Source organism: Marmota marmota, unplaced genomic scaffold, assembly GCF_001458135.2.
Source record: "Marmota marmota marmota unplaced genomic scaffold, marMar, whole genome shotgun sequence".
Lineage (NCBI taxonomy): Eukaryota > Metazoa > Chordata > Mammalia > Rodentia > Sciuridae > Marmota > Marmota marmota.
This window is the reverse complement of record NW_025999968.1, coordinates 36,790,523-36,812,995: the sequence shown is the minus strand read 5'-3', so window position 1 is coordinate 36,812,995 and position 22,473 is coordinate 36,790,523. Positions and strand designations below refer to the sequence as shown.

The following is a 22,473-nucleotide window of genomic DNA, read 5'->3' as shown; positions in this document are numbered from 1 at the left end:
GAGGTTATGGTCCCCTTAGAATTATTATTTTTCCCCTTTGGAGGGCTGTGTTTTGACTTGTCAGAATTTGAAATGAAATTTTTGAACAGGAAAAGCATAGGGGTAGGTATATGACTCCTGATATAGTTGAAAGTGTGTTCTGGTATTATATAATTGTGATGGAATTGAGCTTTACTAGTCCTTTGGCTTCCAAAATATTTGATGAGTATTTATAAATATTTGCATATTCAGATGTTTATTTACCCTTTTGAAGAGCTCCTTCAAAACAAACACTGTTTGCTTGCCATATGTGGTTTTATCCTATGAATTTTTTAATTCAAATAGGAAGATGTTTCCAAAATAAAAAGTGCATGTGTATCCATGTATGAGAATAAATATATGTGTACATGTATGTATATGTAGATAATAAATTTTAATAATTAGAAGACCTTGATGTGAAAGTGTTTCTTTCATGCCATTAAGAATTTATATTATGGGCTGGGGTTGGGCTCAGGTGCAGAGTGCTTGCCTAGCATGTGTGAGGTTCTGGGTTCAATCCTCAGCACCACATAAAAATAAATAGATACAATACATTTATTTTATTTATCTACAACTAAAAAAGAATTTATATTAGTATCTAGTTGAGTATTCATTTTCCTTTTCTTCTATGTTGAAAATAATGTATGAAATTATATTTAATATAGTTTTGGGGTATTTTTTCCACCAAAGGTCTAAAACAAGAATCTGTAGGCAGTTTCTGTCTTACATTTCTATTGGCTAGGAGAGCTATTAATACTTCTGTCAGTGTATCAGTTCACTAAAATGCAGTCTGCTTACTGTATACAGAGATCGAGCAGTACATGTAGTATTGAACAGGATTGCAAAGTCCTTCCTCTTATCCGATGGACAATATTTATTTTATTATTTTCTGATGAATAATCATTTATTGGACATGTAAAATAATTGTGAAAAAATAAGTATTTTCTTTGTCCAAAATCATTATTCATTTTTTAAATTTACTCTTTTAATATTGATTGCTCAGATAAGCTTTAACTTTGATTGTGACCATCATTTATTTTTTAAAAAATGCCTGGAAATCAATTTGTAGCTGAACATCAGTGAAGCTTCTAATGATAAATGCAAGTTAAGTAATTTGGTTTCTTTTTAAAAGAATAAATTAAAATAGACAACAATTCAAAGGAAAATGACTTAGCAGAAAACATAATGGAATGCTTTATCTTTATTATTAAGGGAATTTTACTTTCTGAGTAGCTAGATTGAGTGATGGAGATTTCTTAAGTAGAATGAACAGAACTTACCATTGCAAATATAACATAAGCTACATATATAATATATTCACTATTAAATATTTTTTCACTTTTGAATATTGAAGCAAAAATCTGTTGACTACTAAATTTTTTTTGTACTTTTGCATATTGAACCAAAAAATAAAGTTTTTCAATTAAAAATTATATTATTTGTCATATTTTAAATAAAAACCTTAGAGCTGTTTACTATTATTGATAAGAATATAATAATTAGGAATCTAATGAGTAATATATTCTCTATTGTTTGCAACTCTCCTTTGAACATTGGTGATTTACATCTCAAACTCCAGGATTATGACTAAAAATCAATAAAGTATGATTCTTACAGCATGTGTGTATATAAAAAGTAATGCAGTTATTTTAATATAAATTTTAATTCCTCAGGCATGATAGTAAAGCCAATCTCTATTTCTATGAGTAGATTATGTTTTAATTGTTTGTCACTCACTGGGAAATTTAGATATTCTTTCCCATGGATACCATATTAGACATGGTAGTTAGGTTGTGAGGACAGAGGACAAAAGTTTGTGTAGTTGAGTTGAGAATGTATGTGAGTTGTCCTACTCAGTATTGTTTGAACTGTGGGTAATCGCCACTTAAACAAATGGGATATAGCAAATGTAGTCTGAATTCTAAACAAGAATTTCCCCCCAACATCCCTCTGGAAGCATCAGGATCAAAATAAGAGGAAAGAGACGGACATGCACTGGTATCAGGCACATGTTAGTAGTGGACTTTTTAATCCATCAAATAAAGCATCTGCGTCAAGACATCCAATGCTTGACTTCTGGATTAACAGGTGCTTGTCTTTATGGTAGCATTCTTGGCTAAGCCTTGACTCTTATCTAGACTATTCGTGTTTTTTGCACAATAGAAACTGTTTGGTATGGGAAATTGTAAGCAATCCTTAAGATAAGGGAGAAGGTAGGTGAACTTTAAAAGAAAATATCTCCACCTTACAAATAAAATTCAGTGTAAACATTCAGATTTATTTTGTCTTTCAAGGAACTAGAATAAGGAATTTGTATAGCACTTTTTTAAACATTTAATTAAATACTGACATTAAGATAATCTAGATAGAACTGAACTGGCATACAATACGAATAGGTATAATTGATAACACAACCAGCAAAACCATGGACCTATTAACTGGAATAAAAGGGGGGAGGGAGGGAGAGAGAGAGAGAGAGAGAGAGAGAGAGAGAGAGAGAGAGAGAATGTGCAAGTGCGTGTGCCTGTGTCTGGAGAGTCTAATCCATTTATAGCCTGCTAGAGAGTGTAGGAGGCAGATATTATATTCAGAAATGAAAAATTGTTTTCAAATACAGCAATCCCATTTCTTTCTTCCCCCAAAACATACTTAAGTGATAATATGATGTATGCATTATGGTTATGAAAGTATTAGAATAAAAAAATCAGTCACTAGGATGAGTGTGAATGTAAAGGCATTTTGAAGCAATTTGGGATTGAGAAGAATTCTTGCTAAAAATAAAGGCAATAAGTTTGACTTTAAGAAGCAGATAAACTTCATAACTATTGTTTAGTAATTCTTAAGTTTGCCACATTAATGGCATAGTAAAGGAATGCTATTTCTTTTTCATATGTAATAGAGATGTGTTTATTTTTCTGGAACTTAATTTAAAAAAAAATGCAATGGATGTCAGTCTGTTTCAAAGGATTTGCCAGTTTTTTCAACATAACATCATTTTAGAGTTTTTATAAATAATGTATCTTTCAAATATAGTAATAATTTTAACATGTTTTGGATATGAGAGAATTTTAAACAACTTTGTTTCCATGATGAGTTTACATGCTGAAATCTCAAATAGCAACCCTGATGCTAGATGTAAGAAAATTTGAAATTTTGAAGAATAAGTAAAACTTAGCAAATTAAAGATTTGAGGACAATTCAATTTATGTTCCCTTTTAACAACCATATATGGGGTCAGATACTATAAAAATAAAATCTGGTAGTATCTGGCAATTGCAATTTCCAGTTTCATGACCAGTGAAAAAACTACTTAAATATTGAAGGATGGAAAAATAAAGAGCTCTTCATTTTCTCTCTCTCTCTCTCTCATCCCTCTCAATATTTTCCCAGTGTATGAAGCTGTTATTTTTGTTTTACTCTTCCATTCAAGAAATTTAAGTGATTGTGTAATTCTATCAATAAGTGAAGGTCTATGCAACTTTGTATTGAAGGTTTATAGATAGAGCTTTTTGTTAGAAAATCTCAGATCACACAGTTTGTTTTAATATCTTAAGATCATTGCTGGTAAGGTATAATTACCTAGAAGAACCTTGAAGCCATCTAGAGTTAGCTTTTTGAAGTTGCTTTGTGAATTATTTTCATCTTATAATTGAGTATTGTTATAAGAGAAGTGAGCTCAGACATTTGGCAGTGACTATCGAATGATCATTATTTGTGTATCCCAGAAGACTTGACCTTAAAATGTCATAAAGTTAAGTAGTGGTGAAAATGAACTGTGCTATGTAATAGACATCTTTGTTTCTGACATTCTTTATCAAATGTAAAGGATTTTCCATTATGCTAGATGAGAATATATACATACACATACGCAAGGCAGAATTTAATTGAATTTAATTTAGTCTATGGAAGAATTATGTTATATAAGTTTTTTAAATTTTTAATTCTTACAATTATAAATTCAGATATCCAATATTTCTAACTCACATGGTTACCCACCACCAGCAGCATTTAAAAATCTCAATTTATTCTAATAGCTTCTTCGTACAAAAGAAGTCAGAAATTTTATGGAGTGTACCATTTCATATCTTAAAAGCTTCGTATCATACAGTAAACAGGAAAATTAGTCATTTGAAACTGGAAGTGGATTTATCTTAATGACAATGTTTCAAAAAACTTGTCTTCAAAATTTGGATTCCTGAAAAATATATGAAAAATGAAAAATGTATCAGTATAAATTCATCTTTCATTTCAAATTCTTTCCAGACATCTGAAATTTGTGTTTCTAACAGTAGTACAAGCACTTAATCTATGTGAGGATAGTGAGGTGTAAACTACAATATCTTGTAATAAAGTTTCATATTGAATTGCTCTTTAACAAATCTTAATTTTTTTCTACAGGTAGAAATTTGTTTAAACAACTTAAATTAATCACTTTTAAACAAAATCACTGCATAAAATTTTCTTGTTTCAAATAGCCTTTTTGAAAAATTATGGGTACATTACTATTAAATATAATAGTGGAATTCATTATGTCATATTTATACATGGACACAACATAAATTTGATCAACTTTATTCTTGTATCTTCCCAACTTTCCTTCTCTTCCTCCCTCCTTCCCCTCCTTCTTCCCCATCCCTTGCTTTCTGATCTTCTTTATATTATCATTTTCATCATCATCATTATTTTAGTGTATTATAATAAATATTTAGTAACTAAAGGCGCTGCTTTGGAACAAAGGTGATTTGCAGAATATTCCATTTCTATGTGGGAAGAATATGGTAATTTATACTTCTTGCTAATTAAAATCACAATACCCAATATTTGGGTGGCACTCATTCACAATATTCTAAAAAACTTTCTTATCATGCAACATAATAGAATGTGTTTTACTTAATATTTGTTAGATTTTAAATTGTTATTTTAGGCAAATCTCATTTTAATGAGATTTATACCCTTTTAATGAGATTAATACCCTTTAAAATTAAAGCTTATTTAGGAAAAACTAAATACCATTTTCAAGGGGCTTAATTATTTTATTGATCTTTGGTCTTTTTGTACTTCTTTGGAGATGGCAGTGTCATTTGATTTAGGATGAAAATTTTACAGATTTATTTTTGTATTTGGAACTTTTATGCAGTTTGTGAAGAATAATGAAATTTGTTAGACATTATCATCTTGTAGTATAGTAGCTTCATCTCTTTCCTTAGGTACATATTCGTAGAGGAAAAAAGAAGCCAAATTTGGAGTAAAGAGATCATAAATAGTTGGAGGAATAGAAATAAGTGGTTGCAGCAGTTTCAAAAGGGCAAATTGATAGGAACAAGCATAGGAAACACAGAAACAAGGGTCCACTGTTGTTAGTAAAGAGTATAAATTCTCAAAATTATTCTGCATGTGAAATTTTCAGTAAGGCCTTCATACACATGTGAGAGATTGGGATGGGGGAGGAGAAAGAGGAGGAAAGTGGCTGAGGAAAGGAGCCCTGTGTGCCAAGTAGGCACTTCACCTCTGTACATGTTACTCTGTGGCCAGCCCCAAACCACCACGTGTGAAAACAGTGTTTCAAGAGCAACCTTAGTTAGTTCTTCATGTACAAACTCAAGACCATATCCTGGGCATGGGAGGGTCAAGAGAGTTCCAATGTTGTGCTTGAACTGGGTACCCTAGATGTTGGCAGAAATGATTGCTTTTTCTTAATGTTATTGTTTCTTTTTGCCTCTTGAACCTGTAACTCCATACCTACTGCAGCATCAAGACAAGCTTGGGAATCACTTCTCTGTCACTTATTATGTGTCCTTTAAAAAGCTTATGAATTACACATAAATTTCAAAGTTCTAACTGAGGTTTCAAGAGACTTAAAAAAAAAAATCTGGCACCTTCCCATTAGGAACGCTGTACACAATGTTCTAGTGTTTGTCCACAAAGGACATGGTCCCATCTATCAGCAACGTTAATTCTCTAAATCATCCTATCCTGCGTAAAAGCTTTTTCTCAATGTTTAAGAAGCTCTTATATTTATAGATGGTCATATCAGCCACATGCTTATCAACTGTAGCTTTATCGCAGCATAAACTGCCTTGGGATTTTTTGGTTTCTTACATGTGACCTAGTAATTGAGATGCAGTTTATCTTATTTATTTATTTTTTTTTTGTTATGATGATTTTTCCCCTTATTTTCCTTGTGGTAAACTTCTGGTGCCTATTTGCAAAATACTTCTCTCTCCTCATTCTGGCCATATTTTCTTTGTCATTCAGTTCATATATCACAGGCTCCATGTCTCTCCCTTGTTCCTCGTTCTAATGTAGCATAGTCTCTTGTAGATGACATGGCTCCCTACATACAACACTATATTTCTCACTCTGTACTCTAATTGTTAGCATGTGTCTTTTTTATTTATAAATTCCTCAATAGTTTGAAGTGTATATTCATCTAGTCAACAAGTATTTTTAAAGCGTTTACCTTAGGCCATGGGATATTCTGAGGGAAGAAAACTGACCCAAAAATCTGGTGTCATGAGTTTGCATTCTAATGTGGGGAATACAGATAAAAGATAAGGAGCAACATGAATATGTAAAGTGTGGTAAGAGTAAGTTACATGGTGAGAATAATCCTGTGACGGGAATCATTGAATTCTGAGAGGGTAAATTTTAATTGGATAGTCAAGAAAGTCCACACAGAGGAGATGGCAATTGGAAGTCTGAGATAGTGAGGTGGTGAGAGCCCAAGCCACACAAATTTGAGAGGGTCCCCCACCCCACCCAGGACACAGCATGTATGTTATCCTTGCATGGGATCATACCTGTGTTTTGCATGAACATATAAGGAACGAACATGGCTAAAGCAAAGCACAGATGGGGAGTGGCAGCAGGTATGGAAGTAGCAGAACAGGAGAGAAGGGATGGAAATTGTACAGGGTTTTTCTTATTGCAGAAACTTTGACTTTGTTTTGGAGTAAAACATAAAGCTGATGGGGATTTTGAGCCTTTTTGGAAGTTCACTTTCTGCTTTGAATGGTCACTACCTGGGACTCAAAATTTTTGTTTTATTACTCTTACAATAAACTATAAACTAGTGTATTAAAGTAATGTTAAATTCTACTTTAAAACGACTAACATGCTTTTATCTCTCTCTTTCCCATTACTGAATATTCCATTTTTAATTAATCTGAAAGCTTTTTGGAACAGCGAGCCAATGCAAATTTAGGATTAATGTATAACTTATTCTTCATCAGATTTAGGTACTTAATTGAAGGTACTAATTAGAAAGATTACTTGTTCTATTGGAGAACATTGATAAAACCACTTTCAAATTACCGTCACATCAATCAAAATCATATTAAACTGTATTTTTGAGCTTCAATATAGACACTGGTAATGAGTTAATAGCTCTAAGTAGACACTTTTCATCCCTGTGGTTGAGGAAGCATGAAAATAGAAGCAATTTTTGGCTTCATATTTGGGGACTAGGAATAACCAGAAATTTTTGGGTCCTGTGGAATTGTCTTCCTGGCAGGAAGTTGTCTTAATGTATTTTGCCTTCCTTTATGGTTTTTCTTTTCCTCTCAAACAGTGTTTTCTTGGGGGAAATTAACATCTCAAAACACAACACAAGGGAAAGTGCCAAGGGCATATAATGATGTACATTTTAATATTGAGTAGAAAACCAAAAGAAAGATAATTGTTCAAAAAATACAGGGAATGAAAAAATGGTATAAAATTATTAAAAAGGATTAGCATACACACAGTAGTCAAGTTCACCCATGAATTGTGTGCCAGGCACCAGGGGTATGGTAATTAAGTAGGCAGAGACCCAAATCTATAACATAAATTAGAAAACAATACAAACAACAATAACAGGCATAAAGTTATAATGCAGTTGGGAGGGAAAGAGAAGGAAGACACAAATATTACAAGGCCAATGTGTGAGGGGCTGTGAATTTGTCTACTAGAAAGATTAAATATTATAATTTAGCTGAGTATAACTGTCCAGAACACTGATCTAGCTATAGGGAGTCAAAGAATTTCTCCATCTTGAAAGTGATGCCTCAGTTGAATCTAAAATAAAGAAAGAGGCCAGTATTTTGCTGATACAGGGTGTTTGGAGCAAATAGAATTGAAAATATTAAGATTCCTAAATAAAAGCCAGATATTTTCTTTGGAAGAAAACAAGGCAAACTAGTATGGAATACAGATGGAGAGCACAGGATAGGCATGACATAAGCACTCCCAAGTTAAACTTTTGTAGGGGATGCCTGGATATAAATTCAACAAAATGTTTTTAAATTGAAGATGAAATGATCAGATTGACTCTTATACACTTTCCACTATTTTCAATGTGGCAAGTGCACTGTGTTGATAGTGGCGTGGTATGATAGTGGCAGAAAAGGGACCATCTACTGGACTAGTGTTTCTGCCCAGTTGGAGGATCATCCTGATTTTGATCAGATTTTTCCAGCTTCTCAGTTGGAATTCTGACTTTAATGAAAAAGTTGGAGAAAATCACTTGAGATTGGAAGCTATTTTGAAAGTAGAGCTAAAAGTTTATACTGGTTAAGAATCATGCCAGGATGTTTAGATTTAGGGCCTGGTGGATTATGGTTATTTATTGGCATGGGGAAAGCTTGGGGACAAGATGAATTACAAGTGCCAGAGGTATAGTTGTGTTTATGTATCTGATTGATTTTACTTTTTCACATTAAATTGAGATACATGTTAGAATTCAAGTGAAGAAATCAAATAGGAATGAACAATCTTGGCTAGAAATGTGAATGAGAATTTTAGACCTATAGATGATGCTTAAAGTCATAAATCTAGCTAAGGACTTAGAAAACTGCAGCTCATGAATTGAATCTAGTCTACTGCATGTTTTTGTATAGCTCATTTTATTCGTATATATATATAATATTAGGTATTATAATGTATCTGAGATTAATATCTAATCTTTTATATATATTATTTTATAAGTGGGGAATGTAAAGTAAACTAACAAATTCTGGTGAGGTCAGTTACTCAGATTGCATCTTGGCCCATAAAGTTTGATATTTTCTCTTTGATTCTTTGTTAAACATTTTAATATCTCTTGATCTAGATGAAACCCTGTGGTAAAAAAACATTAACAGGGAGTATCATAGTGCAAATGAAAATTGTGTCCATTACAGTATGTATGCTGGGTAAGAACATATAATTGAGTGAGAGACATTAAAATAAAAGATTTGTTTTCAGTATCATCAGTGAAAACTTTTGAGGTCAAAGGAAATATCTTCAACAGTCCATTCACTCAATCATACAAGGAACTCCAGCAGAAAGTGTACTGTTATTTGAGGATAAGAGAGAAGGTTAATGGAGTTAGAACAAAGAAAGTAAATGGGAGGATGGCATTGGACCTGGCTGAAGATTAAAGAAAGCGTCAAATATTTCAGATTTTTTAAATGATTTTTAGAAAAATGTGATGTCATTTAGAGATTCTGAAGGGGGAATGTCAATCATATTTGATGGGAATGATCTCTCTGGCTATATGTGTAGCCAGAATGGAAGGAAGGCAAGGTGAGTGAGGAATTAAAATTACACACTAGAATCAGTGAATGGAAGACCCCAGGTGTCCATGGCAAGGGCAGATACAATATCCATATTGGAATGGGCTTAAAAATGAATGAGAATAACAACCTTGGTATTATATTTAGTACAATTTTACCAATCCTTTGTGTGGTCAACATAAGCAATTTTTTAATTTTCATTTTAGATTTGTGCATCTAACCCTGTGATAGTGTGCCTTATTAAGTACAAAGCAGGGCTAGAAAAAGAAAACATTTTTTAATTATCCTGATGAATAGAATGAGAATCATGACTCTACTAATATTGAAATGTCTCTGTGATATTTTATATTTTTTTACTTCTTTATTATTAATACACATTTAGAAAATATTGCTTTAGCTTCATGTAAATTCACCTGATCAATTGTTCTCCAAACTCAAGTATTTCCTTCCATTTGTAGCTTTCTATGGTTCCTCACTTAGAATATGGCCCTTCTTCTTTAAAAATGAATGAGAATAACAACTTTGGTATTATATTTAGTACAATTTTACCAATCCTTTGACTTGAGCCTTCCGGTAGTATCCCATAAGAAGACTCTTTATGACAGCAGTCACCAATGCTATAGTAATTATGAAATATATCAGTCACCCTCACTGAGTGGAACTTTTCATGTAGCCTGAGATTTCATAATATTTCTTTGAACTATAATAAAATTTACACTCAGAAAAACAAGTTTTCTGTTTTGGAAGTACCATGTCTTTTGATTTGAGTATTTTTTCAGTATACTACTACTTATACTGTTATCTCAAGAAAACAGATTTTTATCATTTTTAAACACCTTCAAATCTAATTCTGACCAGAGTAAATTAATGTATAGTCAACATCTATTAGAACAGTTCTCTCTGCATAGTTGTAACAGCATCATTATACTTGATAAAATGTTTAACAGTTTGAAGTTTTACATCATGAGGACTGTAATGAAAAATGTATAGCTCTTACACAAAGAAATATTCACAGATTTAAAAAATTACTAGATATAAAAATAAAGATCAGTATTCCCACTTGATGTAATCAGTTTCAAGTCATATTACATATTACATAGTTTTTCTGAAATAACAACATACTATTTTTGAATTCTATGTGTCACTCACCACTCCCCCATAAACCCATACCCTAAGTTTCTCTGTTTGGTAGATAGCTTGGCTTCTATTTTGGAAATTTTTATTGGAATTTAATAATCACCACTTCTTTTGGATATGCACAGATACTGTTTTCCATTTGTTGGCAAACTTGATCCCAGCAGCATTACCTGTGTGTGCCTTTAGCCATGGCTGCTCAGAGATCCATCTTGAGGATACTGGTTTAACTTGTTGCCCACTGTGAATCCTGAGAGGCTTGGTGGATGTGAAGGCTGCTGATTTGTTTTGACATAGTCACTCAACATGTACTGGCAGGAAGTTTGTTTTCCTCCTTAAATGTTACACTGCCTTATAAACAAACAATATTTGACAAAATTGCAGAAACTAACATCTAATTTTGATGTCCTGGGAAGTAGTCCCTTTCTGATGAGATAGGTTTTGTTGTCCAACTTTGCCTGTTGCTGCTGAACACACATGTGCTCCATGACCCCTGGCTTGCTGGACTGGAAACACTGTTGTGATGAAGCACCTGAAATTTAATTCAGATTGTTTTGCATTTTTCCACAGATGACTTTTCTGGAAGCTATTTGAATTCATTATAAATTAGAGTTGTATTAGAATAACTTTAATTCATTTGTAATGTGAACTTATATATAATGCATTTGTTCTCCTGTTTAATCTTTTTTGCATGCTAAATCATTTGCAAATAAATATCTTGTCCTTGAGAAAGAATAAGCCTGAAGGTACATTAAGTGCCAGCTGGGACTCTGAGCCAGTGGTCTTATCACCATTATGCAGATAGAGTGAGTGAGAGTGTATGCATATCACTCAATTTCATCAAATAGTTCTTTTGACAAAATTGATATATGATTTCTAAATTATAGTGTCTCTGAATTGAGTGTCATCCCTCAAAAATGCAACATTTTTATCCTACAATTGACACTTCCCTTTGGAAAACTAGAATCTATCATTTATGGAAAGAAAAGAAGAAAAATCATGAAAAAAATAATTTCAGGAGACAGAGATCAGATTTCTTTTCCAGATGCCTGTTCCTTTTCTTTCCTCTTCACCTTCTCCTTACTTTTCTACACCTCAAATTTTTTTTTAATTGTAGCACATGTGAAAAAACATGTTCACCTTCCAGAAGAACTAAAGTGTATGTGTACAAGTTTGTATCTTAGAAAATATAAGTAAAAAGGAAGATGTGGGTGGAATATGAAATCCTATTTATAACACAGTTCTAATGTGGTTTATGGGTAGGCTAATGGTGTAGTACTAGAAAATTCTGTTAAGAGGCCCATTGTACTAAATTGAAAAATATTTGTGTAAGTCTCTTAATTCTGAAATGTTTGGAAATGGTAATTTTCTTTCAGTAAACTCATCAAGTATTTGTTCTATTTTTGTCAGGGATTGTCAAACTTTTTGTATAAAGCATTACAAGAAAATATTTAAGGTTTTGTTGACCTTACCCAGACTGTCTCTTCCCTTTCTTCTCCATCTCTTCCTTCTTTATAGATGTAAAAATTACTTCTACCCCTAAGGCATAGAAAACAATCCATGAAGCGCATTTAAGCTGTGTGTCCATAATTTGTAAACCCCTTACATCATCAGATAGTTTTATTTAATATGCAATATTAGAAAGCAGTGGTGCTGCTAGCAAAGAGAAATCGGCTTCTGTTAACATCAAGCTTTGGAACGAATGGAATGGCATGAGAACTAATGCTCTGTCTTTAATACGAGTTATATACTATCCATTTATGATATTAGAAATACATGGTCATTACTAATTTAAAGGACATTTCCTATGTTTTATTTTTCTCCTCAAGTAAAATGCGATGAAACCAAAATTTTCCTTTCCATTTGAACTTTCATTCCATGAGAATTTCTAAAACTTATTATCTCTCTTGTTCTTTAAATATGTTTTACTGCTTATTCTCAGTAATTATAGTGGAACAACTTCTGTGCATTTGGCTTTCTAGAGCAAAGCAAAATAAAAATTTTAGCTTAATATGTATAATTAGAGTGCAAGATCATGTGAAAAAGACAAGAAGTACAATGAATTCACCATTTGGTAACAACAAAAGATAGTAGATCAAAAGAAGACAGACTTCTAATGTTTTACATTTTAAATATCTATCACAATAAATCCGCAGTGCCCAGAAATAAGTCTTAATTCTAAATAAATTGCCTTGCAATGCTGTATTAACATGTACTGAAATTAAGTCAGAATGTTCTTCATTATGTTTATTTTTTTATTGAACTATTTTTGAACAAACCATAAAATGAGCTATTTTGTTTTAAAGAGAAGATTCTTTGACTTTGGAGGTGAAAATATATTCATTGTACCCATTAAAATTCTCTAGATGTCTGATTGTATTCTGCTTCATAGCAAAGAATAAAACTATAAAGTGAAAATAATCTAGAAAGCAGTATAAGCAGAATTGTCTCTTACATGTCATACTGCTCTAAGTTTTCCAATCAGGTATAAAAATGTGTTCTTTCCTTTTAAAATTCATAAACTCATTTTGTAAAAGTACTTTTAAGTTTACAGAAAAATGTTTCCATGTATTTTCCCTTCCCTATACCATTTTCCCTATTTTTATTGGTTTGTATTAATATGGCATATTTTTTATAATTGATGAGCCAATATTCGTACATTTTTAACTAAATTCTATAGTTTGCATTAGGGTTTATTCTTTGTGTTATCAATTCTATAGGTTTTAATAAGTGTCCTATATATCTGCTTTAACATTTTTCATTTGCTGAAGATGATAATATTTCCAGGCAAAACTATAGAAAAGGATCTTCATTTCCCTCCAACCCCAGAATTTTCCAAACATTTTAAAGGAATATTTCTTAACATCTGGAGGAACTAATGTTCCATGAAAAAGTTAGCTGAAAATCAGGCAATTTTATGCAATAACGCAGATATGCACAATTTAATACAATGATACAAGTTAACTTTAAAAACTTCTCAAGCATTGACTCACTTAAAACTTGTTGTTGCTCAGGTGAGGAATTTAAAAGATAGGAAATTAGAAAGTTTAGAATGACCTTCAACATTAAGGGTAAGAATGCCCCTGGGTAGAAATTAGCAGAAGAAAATATGGAAAAAAATCAATAAATTTGCCCTTTTGCTCTCTTGCTATTTAGTTTTGGGCTAATAAAAATAAACTCAGTTCATGGTTTGTATCACTATGAATGTATAACATGAAAGGAAGTCGCTCTAGCAGGTACTAGATATGTACAACAAGAGATTAGACTTGGCTTAATGTTGTTATTTTGTTTGTTAGAATGAATGTCAATGAGAAATTTCCACTTAAGCTTCCATTTTCAAGACAAGTGTTTAATTGAATTTTAGAATTTATTTTACGGGAAGGGCTATGAGTGGAATATAAATATCTTCACAATAAAAATAGTTTGTGCACATGTGCACATGGGTTTGAGAGCAGTTAAACATCACTATAACCTCTTTCAGTCTTCCATTTTGTATTTCACAAAAAAAAAAGAGAGAGAGAGAACTAATTTCATAGCATATTTGTGAAGGTCATAAAACAAATGCTTGTAAAGATACACTGAAGTCACAATGCGGTCCATAAACTGCATTTCTGCTCATATTTTGGGTTCATAAGCTTACCCTTTGTTGATTCTACATTAGCATTCCAGGTGCAAGAGGTGATGTTGATAGGGGTCGAGAGCACCGGCTGACACCAGTCGTGTCCTTCTAGCCTGTGCCACCTACACTTGATATACAATTTCCTAACTTTGGAAACAAATTTTATTATTTATAAAATGGGCTGTGACTCATATTAGCCAAGTTCTAAAAGGACTGTGACAATGCTAGTGTATGATTTGTGTTCAAGTAAATAGAAGTTATATTTTGTATTTGCCAATCATGGGATCCATCACACTTTGTCCTATATGTTCAGTGCTGATCATGATTCCTAGGGTATATAAGGTATTTAATCAATGCTAACATTTCAATTACACAGGGGTTATTTATATAGAATTTGTCTCCCCTTGGGTGAGTGTATTTACCAAGGCACTTAGTTTAGCTGAGAAAATGTAGATTCTTATTTAAAAAGATATCAATTTGGTCCTTGACTTTTGTCTTCTCAGAACTATGGATTCCTACCTCTTGGAAATAATCATTGTGATCAGTAACGAAGCTTTGTGCATCTGCATCTATCCTACCAGCCTTTATGTTGCTGGAGTCTTTGGAGTATTTCTGCAATGCCTGCCTTCTCATCAAAATTTATAAGACAAGGTCACTGAATTGTGAGGCTGTTGCAGTGCAGAAAAGTTTCATCCTAATGCCTTTCCAGAGCCATGTAACATGATCCATTTTATTTTCCAGTAACTTTTATGTTGATCATTATTAATTTGGCATTGTTTTAATTTGGGTGTATGAAAATACCTTAGCTTTTCCCTAGAAGTGTCATAAAGAACATATGAGATCATTGAGATATATGTAGAAATTTCAATGATTGCATACTGTTGGTGAATATAGGTGAGATTCTATGTGTCATACTTTCTCCAGAATAATGTAAAGTTAAAACAAATATAAGATTCACAAACACAAGGATTGTGATTTATTTCATGGACAGTGTTGCAAGTAGCAGTCACTTGATCAGTATTGACTGTTTGAATACATGTCAAATGACAGATCTTTTATTTCCCATCAGTGACTGTCACTACTATTGACCCACTTTTCAGTAAAATAACAAAAGGAAAAACATTAAGTTGGACAATGTGCATTGGGTTTTTCGGAGAAAATGGGTGTCTTTATTTTCACTACTGTTTTAACTCTGGGAAAATTGATGGATATCATGGCCTTGATGTTATTTTAGACCATATAATTGAGACTATTATATAGTTTGCAATTTAGTTAATAATATGAAGTTTGAGTTTTCATTTCATCATTAAGCCATTTATTTTATGATACAAGTGATTTTCTTAATTGCTTACGATCTACAAATATAAATATTTCACAACCTAACTTGAAAAAAATCTAGTGTATTTTACTAATATATTTTAGTATTATGTTAAAGTTTTAGTTACAGATAATGATGTAATAATATAATACATACATATGTTTTTTTTTCATTTTTTTTGTTTTTATTGAGATTCCTACCCTAGTAATTTTATCAGTTTATACAACTTATATTCAGGAGGGGGAAAAAAAGCCTAAGACATAAACTGTTTCAGTGATAATTTTCTTAATTCATAATTAAACAATTTACTAAAATATGGAAGGATAATTTTCCATATTTATAAGCTTACTATACATATTCTTGCATGTTAACTTTAATAGAAAAAATTTGCCTTTAGTGTAGTATAAAGTCAAAATAATTTTTTTTTCTATTTTTTGCAGTTCTGGAGACATTTTACAACTGAACTACACCTTCGGCCCTTTTTATAAATTTATTTATTTATTCAAACAATCTCTCACCAAAACACTGAGGCTGGCCTCAAATTTCTTCTCCTACTGCCTCAGCCTCTCAAGTTACTGGGATTACAGGCTTGTGCTATCACACCAAGCTGAGTGTTATTTTGTAATTTATATAATGCTTAAAAATAAAGCCATCTATTTCACTTTTAAAAGTAGAAAAATGGTTCTCCCAGTTGACTTTTAAGGCAATTACCAATTTGTTTATAATTTACTTTAAATTTTCCACAATATTTATAATTTCTGTTGATGCAGAAATTAAAACTGTCAAATACAGAATTTGTGTCAAGTCGTGGCATATTACAATCTAGTTTATATCCAATTTCTTTTTCAGATAGCATTAAAAAAGGGCCTATGCAGCATCATATACAAAATTGAAACATCATGCTCAGATGTATGTACAGCCCTTTTGCTCTCTTACAATGATGTGTTCCAAAAAGTAGGGAGATTTGAAAAAAACTTCTAAAATGAGAATTTTCTCAGTCTTTGTGAAGCTATTTGAGATAAATGATTGTATTTGACTGTCAATTAGGAGTATGAGATTTTTGCTTGATACAGTCTTGAAGTCTAAAGTAAAGTATTTCATTAATGGCTTATGTGTATCATCCTGGTGATCAAAGGGGAACTAATACCTAAAATCAGGAAAGGTAATGTTATATTTTCTAAATACAAATTGAGTTTAATCTTAGAAATTGAGCTATGAGATATTTTTTGTCCCTTGTTTCTAAAACCCTATGTATCTAATGAGATTTTGATAGAATGTGACCTGTCCAGCCTCAGGGGCAGAGGAGGTCAAGGGAAGAAACACTGAAGAATATGATTTGAAGGGGTCAAAGGATGAAGGTCTGGGATTCAGAAAACTGTAGGGTAGTGGGGAAGAGGTCCAAGTGGTTAGATTTGACGTATTCTCAATGAGGCAATATTCTGAGTCTTTATCGGGGTAGGGGGCGCATAATATAATAAATGTCAATCTAGATCACTTATATATTTTCAGATCTCTTCTAGAGCTATTTGTGTGTAAAACTTTACCATAGCAACAAAGAGAACAAAATCAGTTGTCTCAAGTTTAACTCAATTGTTTTTCTTAGGTTAAAGTCCTTAATATTCTGGAAAAATTTTCCTTCTTATAAAATGAAAGGTTTAGATTAGATGAGTTACTCAATTTCATTTAGCTTCAGTTTCCTGCAATTTAATAACAACTATGAAGTTTTAACTGTTTCTAAGTCAGAGTAACTTTAAGGCCGCATCTCAACTGGGAGAACTATTTCTTTATTTTAAAAATTCAGAATTATTATTTAAGTATATAATACAGTATTTAGAAAGTACAGAAATGAAAAAAATGTTAAATATTTGGGAATGTTTATTATATTTACTTCCTTTTAAAAATAATTCAATAAACAACAAAATACTTTATTGATTCTTACATATCACATACATAAACTTTCTGATATTTGACTCCAGAGTTATATGGTGAAATTGTATTTTCACATCAAATGTTGTCTGCAGCCATGAACTCTTGAATGATTGCTTCCCCTCTAGATAGCATCACAAAATAAAGAGGTGCTTATGGCACTGCATAATTGACAATATTTGAAAACAATTTTCTATTATTGGTATTTGTAGTAGGCAAATTACCCTTTTGTGTGTTTATCTAAAAACATTTCTAATATTCTAATTTTGTAATTTATTGACTTTTAAATTTGAATATTCCATGGAGAGTTAAAACCATGTCAATAGTAATTACTCTTTACCTAAGTTATAGCAAATGGAGGTCTTTTTTTTTTTTTTTTTTTTTTTTGCAGTAAATTGGGAGTCTTGTAGATTGGAGCATGTAAAACAAACCCAGAAAACTTATAATAGGAAGAGAATAAACTGACCCTAACATAAGTCAATAAGACCTAAGAAAATGTCACAGAATTTGTTCTGTTTCTGTGAACAAAACACCTTTTTGCTCTATTCTGATATCAAGGAAGCTGACAGGTACATGTCAACAGTACAAGGCTTTCTGGTTTTTCCCCTGCCCCCAGTACTTACAATATTTCTTTTAAATTTTTAAGTCAAATTTATTTTTATCGGATTGATAAAACATAAAGATGGTACACATTCTTGGGTTACTATATAATGATTTGATGTACAAATACATTGAGTGATGTTTAAATTAGTTTAAACATCTGTCTCCTAAAATATGTATCATTTGTTTATGACAAAACAGTCAAAATTCTTTCTTCCACCTTTTTCAAATGTACAGTTATCTATCTGAGCAATAGCATACTGAAGCTTCTTGCCCTTTTCTAACTATAGCTTAGTACCCATTGATCAATGTTTCCGCATTGTACATTTCCCAGCCCCTAGTATCCACCATTCAGCAACCAATTTCTATGGAGTGAACTCTTTAGATTCCACATGAGTGTAATAAATTGATAATATTTTTATGTGCTTGGCTTGCTTAATATAAAGATCTCCACTTCTATCTATATCATCATAAATTATAGGATTTTTTGTTTTCATGGCCCAATAGTATTCCATTTTGTGCATGTGCCGCATTTTCTATTTTCATTATTTCTATTTCTAAGTTATTATGAATAATAATGTAATGAACATAGGAGTTCCAATATACCTTTTAGTCAGCCACTAGAATTTTGACATAGTATGCAATTGACCTAGTCCATTCAAATATAGTAAATTAATTTTGCATAAATGTTTTCCTATTATATATATATATTTTATATATATATATATAATATATATAATATATATATATAATATACACACATATATATATATAATATATATATATTATATATATATAAATATAATATATATATAATTAACTCACTAGTTAGTTAATCTTATATATGTTACCTAACACATTCTGCTCTAATTTTCAAAGGATACTTCATAAATTATTAAGTTGGGAACTGAATCAGTTAAGAAAATGAATATGAATTTATCTTGTTCAGCATTAGTATTTAACGTATAGTAAATATGAAAATTAAAATAGTGGAAGTAGTTTTCTTCCTTGAATTAATGGTGATATATTAAGAACATTGTTAAACTTGGGAATTTTAGTTGCCTTTCTGCAATAAGTATTCTGTGAAGATTCGCAAAATGAACCAAAGAGATATGACAGAATTATAGAAAACATGGAGATGATCTCTGAAACTTGAAGCCATCTACTTGGCCCTACTCCGTTTATACTCTTAACTCCTAGCCAACTACCTGTAATAAATTGGACAGTAGTACCATTTGCTTATCAAACTGAGCTGAAATCAACTCCAAAAATTTATAGCATAATTTTGTATTAATAGTAGTAATTGTTATTCCTGCTGGAATATATTAGGTACTCAACATCATTACTGTATGTATGTTCATACTGTGTTTATGATATGTATATATAATTTTACAGCTGAAGGAATTGATACTATCAGAAGTTGAATAACTTGCTGAAAAATGGTGACATTTCTAAAGAGTAGTTGAGCCACAACTGAGTCAAGTATCTTTTATAAATACCGTGCTCCACTCTAAATTTATAAGATTGCATGTTAGTCTGTTATTCCTACATGATGAATAGCTCACTAGATTTTAATATTGCTTCAGGCAAAAATCCTTCATAAATGTTTGTAATATCCTTTACAATGCTTGGGTTTAAAGAAAATATGAGAGCAGAGGTAAAATTATTTGCCATTTCACTTCCAATCTTATCCCCTGAATACAGTTTGTATGATATCTCATTCATATTGAAGGCTTTTGAGGAATTTAGAAATAGGAAATTTCATAATAAGAAATTATAAAACTTTAAGGAAGAAGGTAGAAAAACACTTTTTGCAAAGAGGCTCATAATATATTATTTTAAATATATTTCTTTGGGAATCTTCAAACAAGGACTAGAAATGTGTCAGCAAAAATACTAGAATTGATTTCTTTATTTTTGCATTGACACAAAAAATAATTAATTTTTTCATAAGAGGCATTCACTAATCTATGATGCTGTTGTTCAACTCATATTCCTTACTCATATATCCCAAACACTGACTTTAAATCTGTAGAGTGTATTTATACTTAAAAAACATTAACAATATGTATTTTAAATTCCTTGGATTTTAGTGATTTTTAGTCTTAAAATTAAAAATTGTTCATTATTCTCAGTTGAAGAAAAAAAAATGGTGGAACTTAAAATTGACAATGACAAAAAGTAACTCATGGCATTATAGGAGAATTATGTCATAATTAACAGCTGACTTTTCACAACAAACAATGGTGTCTAGGACACAGTGGGACAGTAAAATTAGAATGCTTAAAGATTGTGTGCGTGCACATGTGTGTGTATTTTGGATTTTCTCTGAAGTTGTAGCCTGTCTAGGACTCAAATGTAAGAAGTAACACTTTTAATTAAGAGGGAAACACATGGACAAAATTATATTCAAGAACATGAGAAAGAAAATAACCATGACTGGTTCTAAGTTTGTCCTTATTAGGTAGAACATATTTCACTTTGGATAATTCTTCAAAAAATATTTCTTGTCTGCAAAATAATTGGGCTGGACAACCTGAAAAGGTTGACATCTAAGCATTGTATATTTCTATGGATTCAAGTTAATATAGTGTACAAATGTCCATCTTGGTTGTTATTTGGTTCTCTAGAATGTGGATTTTCCCTTTCATAATTCTGTGACAATTGTGATCCAAATGTGAAAATATTTTTATTGTGCTTTGTGAAAAAGTGTTCTCTTCCTTCAGCTGCCAAAAAATGTGCTATTTCAAGTAGGAGGACCGGGATTTTTTTGTTTTGTGGATGGCAGTATTTTTTTCCAACTTTAGCAGTAGGTATCTTATATGAGTAACAAAATTTCATTAATTATCTCTCCTCCTAAACATACTTACTTTTTTTCCCATCTTTCACCTGAGTAACACTTGATATTGTCTGTGTGAGATTGGTTTTGTCTCAAATTAAATTCATATTATTTTTTAAAGTAGGCAAATTGATGTAGGGTCTCATAATACTGCTTAAACAAAACAAAAAATGAGCACATTTTAATTGACAGTTTTCTAAGGATTTTAGTCTTAAATTTTGAAATGTTTTTAAAAAGATTGTCATTATACTGATAAAAGGGTGACTGGATAAAGAAAATATGGTGTATATACACAATGGAGTATTACCCATACACTAAGAGGAATGACTTCATGATATTTGCCAGTAAATGGATCTGGAAACTGTCATGCTAAGTGAAATAAGCCCATCTCCCAAACACCAAAGGCTGAATGTTTTTGCTAACAAGTGGATGCTAACCCACAATAAGTGTGTGTGGAGGGTGTGGTGGAGAAGAATAAAAGTTCAGGAGATTAGACATAGGGTAATGAAGGGAAGGGAGGTAGGTAGGAAAAAGATAGTGGAATGAATCTAACATAATTTCTCTATGTACATGTATAAATACACCACATTGAATATCACCATTGTTTGTATATACAAGAATGGGGTTCTAATTAGAATAAGATATATTTCACGCTTGTATAATTATATCAAAGTGGATTCTACTATCACTTATAACTAAAAAAATTTAAAAATTTGAAAAAAGGAAAATTATAAAATAATTGAAAATGGTAACATTTTTGAGTGTTTACTATAGGAGATCCATTAAGTGCATTAAGCCACAAAAAGTTGTGCTAATTGTATAGTTTGTTAGGACTTCCATAAAAAAAATTCTGTGGAGCATGTGTCTTAAACATCAGTAGTTAATTTTCTTATAGTTCTGGAGGCTGGAGGTCCAATATTAAAGTATAAGAAAGATTTTCTTCCTCTGAGACTCATATGGAAGGAACCATTCCAGGGCTCTCTCCTAGACTTGTAGATGGCAGACTTTTTATAACTTTATCCTCACATGACTGTCCCTTCATAGACAAATGCCCTGGTGTTCCCACTGTGCATCCAAATTCCCTCTTATGGAGTCAGATTGGATCAAGACCCACCTTGATGTCCTATTTTAAATTAATATTTTCAAAACCAGATCTCTGAATATGGTTATTTCCCAAGTTACTGGGTATTGGGACTTTAACATATGATTTTGATGAAAAATGCTCCTATGGTTGGAATCTACCCTTAAGAGCTGATGTATTAGGGAATGCAGTAATATTCAGAGATGAAAAGATTGGATTACGAGAACTATAATCTCATCAGTGGATTGATTCACTTGATAATAATTTGAGTGGACTACTGAGTGGCACCTATAGTCAGGTGGGGTGTGGCCTTGAACTATATCTGTCCCTTGACCCTTTGTCATTCTTTATGCTTCCTAGCTGTCATGAGCTAACATATTTCCTCTGCCATAACCTTGGCCATAT

General features: G+C 31.7%; 1 protein-coding gene across 1 annotated transcript in view; it reads left to right on the top strand.

Moving 5' to 3' along the window:
- Robo2 (roundabout guidance receptor 2) overlaps positions 1 to 22,473 on the top strand; it is a 1,565,243-nt gene that overhangs the window by 22,252 nt on the left and 1,520,518 nt on the right. The window lies entirely within an intron of this gene.